General features: G+C 41.9%; 3 non-coding genes across 3 annotated transcripts; all 3 read right to left on the bottom strand.

Annotated features, from left to right (window-relative positions):
- Positions 1–70: 70 nt before the first annotated feature.
- trnap-agg (transfer RNA proline (anticodon AGG)) lies at positions 71–142 on the bottom strand. Its single transcript has one exon. It is a non-coding gene; the product is annotated as a tRNA-Pro (tRNA).
- An 840-nt stretch (positions 143–982) lies between these two features.
- On the bottom strand, positions 983–1054 carry trnap-ugg (transfer RNA proline (anticodon UGG)). Its single transcript has one exon. It is a non-coding gene; the product is annotated as a tRNA-Pro (tRNA).
- An 839-nt stretch (positions 1055–1893) lies between these two features.
- Positions 1894–1966, bottom strand: trnap-ugg (transfer RNA proline (anticodon UGG)). The gene has a single exon. It is a non-coding gene; the product is annotated as a tRNA-Pro (tRNA).
- Between the last annotated feature and the right edge of the window lie 5866 nt (positions 1967–7832).

Here is a 7832-nt window from a genome sequence, read left to right as displayed (position 1 = left end):
CCTTTACTCCAGGGATTGCAGTTGCCCCTCCAACCAGTAAACAAAGATCCGCTTGTCTCAGACTGTTAAAGGGCTCATCCGGGATTTGAACCCGGGACCTCTCGCACCCTAAGCGAAAATCATACCCCTAGACCAACGAGCCATTTCGTGGAAGACATTTTTTTGCTGTCGCCAGCAATGACGGTGAGGATATGGATTGACTTGTCGATGGTGCCAGGCCACAGTGAATCACGTGAGTTTTGTTGGTATACTTGTGAGCATAGCTGTCTTCCAAGCAGTTGACCAGGTTTCAGTTCAAATCCTCTGTAATTAATCTTCCGAGTCTTTCAGATTCAATTTTCATTTTCTGTAACAGCAAGAAACAAATGAAGAAGAGCTAAATTAAGATTTTGAAGTTGAAAAAGAAGACATCAAAACGAATTGGAGCTCATTGAATTTGAGCCGATTGACGCACCGGTATGTGAATAAATTATAAAATCCCCATTGGAATCTGTCAGTTTGAAACTAGAGATTTCACCTTTTTTTTTGCACTGGATGCTTCTCAATCTTCCATAACCGCTGATGTCACACCTCTGCATTTTCGGTGAAAGGCGGCAGAGCGAGAGCGATGTTTGTCAAAACATGAGACATCCCGAATATCAGTTTTCTCATATAAATGTCTGTAGCTTCCGAACGGTTTGACCAACAAAATTGTTTGACCATTCTATGGAAAGGGGAGACTCTATCAAACACAATGCCGTTCTCAGTTTTGCTCTACGACCCCCACAAGTGTCACAGGACTCGTCTGAAGGTAACCGGTACCGGTTAAAATTAAAGATTTTTAATCAAGGAAGAAATTGATACATGTTGAAGCCACTAGTGGAGTGCACAAATGATTAGCAGTCAATTGCCTTAATCACTCAGCCACCTCGTCCTATACTCCAGGGATGGCAGTTGCCCCTCCAACCAGTAAACAAAGATCCGCTTGTCTCAGACTGTTAAAGGGCTCGTCCGGGATTTGAACCCGGGACCTCTCGCACCCAAAGCGAGAATTATACCACTAGACCAACGAGCCATTTCGTGGAAGACATTTTTTTGCTGTCGCCAGCAATGACGGTGAGGATATGGATTGACTTGTCGATGGTGCCAGGCCACAGTGAATCACGTGAGTTTTGTTGGTATACTTGTGAGCATAGCTGTCTTCCAAGCAGTTGACCAGGTTTCAGTTCAAATCCTCTGTAATTAATCTTCCGAGTCTTTCAGATTCAATTTTCATTTTCTGTAACAGCAAGAAACAAATGAAGAAGAGCTAAATTAAGATTTTGAAGTTGAAAAAGAAGACATCAAAACGAATTGGAGCTCATTGAATTTGAGCCGATTGACGCACCGGTATGTGAATAAATTATAAAATCCCCATTGGAATCTGTCAGTTTGAAACTAGAGATTTCACCTTTTTTTTTGCACTGGATGCTTCTCAATCTTCCATAACCGCTGATGTCACACCTCTGCATTTTCGGTGAAAGGCGGCAGAGCGAGAGCGATGTTTGTCAAAACATGAGACATCCCGAATATCAGTTTTCTCATATAAATGTCTGTAGCTTCCGAACGGTTTGACCAACAAAATGGTTTGACCATTCTATGGAAAGGGGAGACTCTAACAAACACAATGCCGTTCTCAGTTTTGCTCTACGACACCCACAAGTGTCACAGGACTCGTCTGAAGGTAACCGGTACCGGTTAAAATTAAAGATTTTTAATCAAGGAAGAAATTGATACATGTTGAAGCCACTAGTGGAGTGCACAAATGAGTAGCAGTCAATTGCCTTAATCACTCAGCCACCTCGTCCTATACTCCAGGGATGGCAGTTGCCCCTCCAACCAGTAAACAAAGATCCGCTTGTCTCAGACTGTTAAAGTGCTCGTCCGGGATTTGAACCCGGGACCGCTCGCACCCAAAGCGAGAATCATACCACTAGACCAACGAGCCATTTCGTGGAAGAATTTTTTTTGCTGTCGCCAGCAATGACGGTGAGGATATGGATTGACTTGTCGATGGTGCCAGGCCACAGTGAATCACGTGAGTTTTGTTGGTATACTTGTGAGCATAGCTGTCTTCCAAGCAGTTGACCAGGTTTCAGTTCAAATCCTCTGTAATTAATCTTCCAAGTCTTTCAGATTCAATTTTCATTTTCTGTAACAGCAAGAAACAAATGAAGAAGAGCTAAATTAAGATTTTGAAGTTGAAAAAGAAGACATCAAAACGAATTGGAGCTCATTGAATTTGAGCCGATTGACGCACCGGTATGTGAATAAATGATAAAATCCCCATTGGAATCTGTCAGTTTGAAACTAGAGATTTCACCTTTTTTTTGCACTGGATGCTTCTCAATCTTCCATAACCGCTGATGTCACACCTCTGCATTTTCGGGGAAAGGCGGCAGAGCGAGAGCGATGTTTGTCAAAACATGAGACATCCCGAATATCAGTTTTCTCATATAAATGTCTGTAGCTTCCGAATGGTTTGACCAACAAAATTGTTTGACCATTCTATGGAAAGGGGAGACTCTAACAAACACAATGCCGTTCTCAGTTTTGCTCTACGACCCCCACAAGTGTCACAGGACTCGTCTGAAGGTAACCAGTACCGGTTAAAATGACAGATTTTTAATCAAGGAAGAAATTAATACATGTTGAAGCCACTAGTGGAGAGCATAAATGATTAGCAGTCCATTGCCTTAATCACTCAGCCACCTCGTCCTATACTCCAGGGATGGCAGTTGCCCCTCCAACCAGTAAACAAAGATCCGCTTGTCTCAGACTGTTAAAGGGCTCGTCCGGGATTTGAACCCGGGACCTCTCGCACCCAAAGCGAGAATCATACCCCTAGACCAGGGGTGTCAAAGTCAAATGGACGGAGGGCCAAATAAAAAATTTAGCTACAAGCCGAGGGCCGGACTGTTCGAATGTTCATTGAAAAATTTTTAAATGACGCATATAGTCTAGTGAACCTAATTGAACCTACTGAAAACCTAACAAATATATTCCAATATGATCAGATAAATAAAGCAATATTTTCTTATGGCTCTGTCAGTAATCTTTAATTTTCAACAGACACAAAAGACAAATTTCCTTTATATAAAAATCCCCATAACATGAACATTAAATGAAAGAAACCGGTATTCAAGGCACCATCAGTAGCCTATATTTTCTATTTTAGCAAAAGTGGGCTAAATTTACTTCAAAGAAAAAAACAATAATAGCAATTTTCTATCATCCACTCAACTGAAATATTTTTAAAATATAATTGGATTGAAATACAATAAAATAAAGTGCAAAAATCTATTAATCAAAAACAACACTTTGTTTAAGGAGAAGTAACATGCAGTGAAAACAAATATTAAACTTTAACCTGTCTAGGATCAGCGTGCCGCTAGCGGCACGCCCCCCCCCCCCCCCACTGAAAAACCAGTGCCGCGAAATTCAAAAAAAATATTTTTTTAAAATATTTAACTTTCACACATTAAAGTCCAATACAGCTAATGAAAGACACAGATCTTATGAATCCAGTCAACATTTCCGATTTTTAAAATGTTTTACAGGGAAGACACAATATGTAAAGATGTACATCTATTACCTAAAAACACATTAGCATATTCCACCATCTTTTATTTGTCCACCAACACCAGTAGCCATCACCAATTCGGCTAAACTAAGATATTTATAGCCTCTAACCAACAAAAAAACTCATTAGATGACAGTCTGATAACATATTTATGGTATGGGATAGGTTTTGTTAGAAAAAAGTGCATATTTCAGGTAGATGGCATAGTTTACAATTGCACCCACCATCACAAATGGACTAGAATAATTACAATGAGCAACGTGTTTACCTAACTACTAATCATCAAACATTTCGTAAAAATACACAGCATACACGAATCGAAAGACACAGATCCTGTGAATACAGACAATATTTCAGATTTTCTAAGTGTCTTACAGCGAAAACACAATAAATCGTTATATTAGCTTAGCACATAGCAATTAGCAGCCCAGCATTGATTCTAGCCAAAGTGAGCGATAAAAGTCAACATCGCCAAAAGATATTAATTTTTTCACTAACCTTCTCAGAATTCTTCCGATGACACTCCTGTAACATCACATTACAACATGCATATACAGTTTGATCGAAAATGTTTATATTTAGCCACCAAAATCATGGTTAGACAATGTGAAATGTAGACAAGCTGGTAAAGAAAACGTCCTTGCGCCACTTAGACAGTGATCTACTCTTATACATAAATACTCATAAACGTGACTAAAAAATATAGGGTGGACAGGGATTGATAGACAATTTAATTCTTAATACAATTGCGTTATTACATTTTTTAATTTATCCTTACTTTTCAATACAGTTTGCGCCAAGCGAAGCTACGTCAAAAAACATGGCGTCCTAAGCCACTAAAATGTTTCGACAGAAACACGATTTATCATAATAAAAATGTCCTACCTTGAGCTGTTCTTCCATCAGTATCTTGGGCAAAGGATCCTTTCTTGGGAGAAATCGTCTTTTGGTGGAAAGCTGTCCTCTTGCCATGTGGAAATGTCAACTACGTTCGGGATGAACTGAAAAGCGTTCCCAACTTTTCACATCGTTGCAAAAATAAATGTCCCAAAATCGCACTAAACGGATATAAATTGCTATAAAACGCTTTAAATTAACTACTTTGTGATGTTTGTAACTCCTATAACGAGTGAAAAGATGACCGGAGAAATATAACAGGCTAAACTAACGCTTGGAACAGGAGAGGGTCGGTGTCTTCCACGCGCGTTACGCAGCAAGAAAAGACTTGCTAGCTAAAGGTTTTTTTCATTTGTAGGGCCTGTGAACGAGCAATCGAGCCCGTTGGAATCGTCATCACGTAAAGGCATCCAGGGGAAGACGTAAGAAGTGTCCGTATAGTCATAGCAACGACAGTGCCCGTTTAAATGACTTCAGAAAAGTGGCCAACGTTTCTCAAATCTGACTCCATGTCAGGGAAATTGCTGTAGAATGGGCTCTGTTCCACTTAGAGACAAAATTTCAACTCCTATAGAAACTATAGACTGTTTTCTATCCAATAATAATAATAATATGCATATTGTACGATCAAGGATTTTGTGGGAAGCCGTTTAAAAAATTAGCCACATTAGCATAAATAGTCTAAACAGCGCCCCCATCCCCAACAGGTTAACTTTTAAACTTGAACTGAGTAAAAACTCTAAATATGTGATTGCACAGTAATGTTCACTTGTTTGAGGTTGAGGGTGATACTTGGTGGTGTCCCATCTTTTCCACAAGTTCATCAATGTTCGGGGTAAGGCTCTGAGCTGAGGAAATCCTCAGAATTGAGTGGAGGTGTTCAGCAGTAAGTCGACTTCTGTGTGATGTTTTGTTCAGGTTCATCAAAGAAAACAGTTGTTCACACAGGTATGTGCTGCCAAACATAGACAACGTTTGAGCAGCCTGGATGCGCAGCTGGGGCATTGTGTCGGGGAGGAAACGGGCGAACTCCGCAGCACCCACTGCCGCATATTTTGCCCTCAGTGCATCATTGCATTGGAGGTCAATCAACTCCATTTGGAGGTTTGGTGGTGAGCTTTCCACGTCAACAGCAAATGGGTTACCGAGCAGTTCCAACCTGCTTTTTTGTGCTTCAAAGTCAGCAAATCGGCGTCGAAAGTCAGCGGCAAGCATACCTATTTTATCAGCCAACTGTGCGCTCGGGAACGCACTGGTAGAGAGCTTCTCTTTCATGGTCTGGCAGCTGGGAAAGTGGCTCAAATTTTCTTTCCGCATCTGCGTCTCCCACAGAGTCAGTTTGGTTTTAAATGCCTTCACTGTACTGTACATATCAGAGATGACATGATCCCGACCCTGCAGCTGCAAGTTCATTGCATTCAGATGACTCGTAATGTCACACAGAAAAGCCATTTCACACAGAAACATTTCGTCTCGGAGTTGTGTTGTGTCTTTCCCTTTGCTGTCCAAGAACAGACAAATCTCCTCACGAAGCTCGAAACATCTTTGAAGCACCTTTCCCTGGCTTAGCCATCGCACCTCTGTGTGATAAGGCAAATCACCATGCTCCGTTTCTAACTCCGTCAGAAATGCCTTGAACTGGCGGTGATTCAAACCTTTGGCTCTGATAAAGTTAACTGTGCGCGTGATGATGCTCATTACATGCTCCATTTTCAAGGCTTTACCGCACAACGCTTCCTGGTGTATGATACAATGATAAGCTGTCAGCTCACCTGTCGCGTTTTCCTCTTGCATCTTTTCCCGTATCTTCGCCACCAGTCCGCTCCTGTGTCCACACATCGCAGGTGCTCCGTCGGTTGTCAAACCCACGAGTTTTTCCCAAGGCAGCTCCATCTCATTTACACATCTTGACACCTCTTCATACAAATCATGCCCCGTAGTTGTGCCATGCATAGGACGTAAAGCCAAAAACTCCTCTGTCACGCTTAGGCTGGAGTCCACTCCGCGGATGAAAATTGACAACTGGGCAATGTCAGAAATGTCGGTGCTCTCATCCACAGCCAAGGAATATGCAATGAAATCTTTTCCCTTTTTCACAAGCTGCTCTTTTAGATTGATGGACAACTGGTCTACTCTCTCGGCAATGGTGTTTCTGCTCAGACTCACATTTAAAAAGAGTTGCCTTTTTTCTGGGCAAACTTCGTCACAAACTTTAATCATGCAGTTTTTGATGAAATCCCCCTCCGTAAATGGCCGGGCTGATTTAGCGATCTCTTCTGCCAAAATAAAACTGGCCTTGACAGCAGCCTGGCCTTGTGATTTGGCTTTTTTGAACAGAGCCTGTCGAGATTTGAGGCCTCGTTTTAATTCCTCTGCCTTTTGTAGCCTTTGTTCCATGTCCATATTCTTGTTTTTGTCCGCGTGTTTCGTTTCATAATGTCGTCTCAGATTATACTCTTTCAGTACCGCCACACTTTCTCCACACAGAAGACACACAGGTTTTCCAGCTACCTCCGTGAACATATACTCCGACTCCCACCTTGTTTGAAACCCCCGGTTCTCAGTGTCCACCTTCCGTTTTGCCATTTTTGATGGGTATCTGAAAGTTAATTTTACTGTGATGCTGACGACTGCTGTGCCAATAAATATTGAAATGAAGCAGCCTACTGCTCGGTGCGTCACCGTTGCATTGTGGGAAATGTAGTATTGGTGCGTGTAAAAGATCTGCGGGCTGCCGGCTTGCTGCGGTCTGCGGGCCGGTTCTAATAATAAATCAAGATCATCCCAGGGGCCGTAAAAAACCTTCTCGCGGGCCGGATGTGGCCCGCGGGCCTTGACTCTGACATATGTGCCCTAGAACAACGAGCCATTTCGTGGAAGACATTTTTTTGCTGTCGCCAGCAATGACGGTGAGGATATGGATTGACTTGTCGATGGTGCCAGGCCACAGTGAATCACGTGAGTTTTGTTGGTATACTTGTGAGCATAGCTGTCTTCCAAGCAGTTGACCAGGTTTCAGTTCAAATCCTCTGTAATTCATCTTCCGAGTCTTTCAGATTCAATTTTCATTTTCTGTAACAGCAAGAAACAAATGAAGAAGAGCTAAATGAAGATTTTGAAGTTGAAAAAGAAGACATCAAAACGAATTGGAGCTCATTGAATTTGAGCCGATTGACGCACCGGTATGTGAATAAATGATAAAATCCCCATTGGAATCTGTCAGTTTGAAACTAGAGATTTCACCTTTTTTTTTGCACTGGATGCTTCTCAATCTTCCATAACCGCTGATGTCACACCTCTGCATTTTCGGTGAAAGGCGGCAGAGCGAGAGCGA

The sequence above is a fragment of the Salvelinus fontinalis genome, unplaced genomic scaffold (assembly GCF_029448725.1).
Source record: "Salvelinus fontinalis isolate EN_2023a unplaced genomic scaffold, ASM2944872v1 scaffold_0628, whole genome shotgun sequence".
NCBI lineage: Eukaryota > Metazoa > Chordata > Actinopteri > Salmoniformes > Salmonidae > Salvelinus > Salvelinus fontinalis.
The sequence above is the reverse complement of the archived record's forward strand: the minus strand, read 5'-3'. Positions and strand labels throughout refer to the sequence as shown.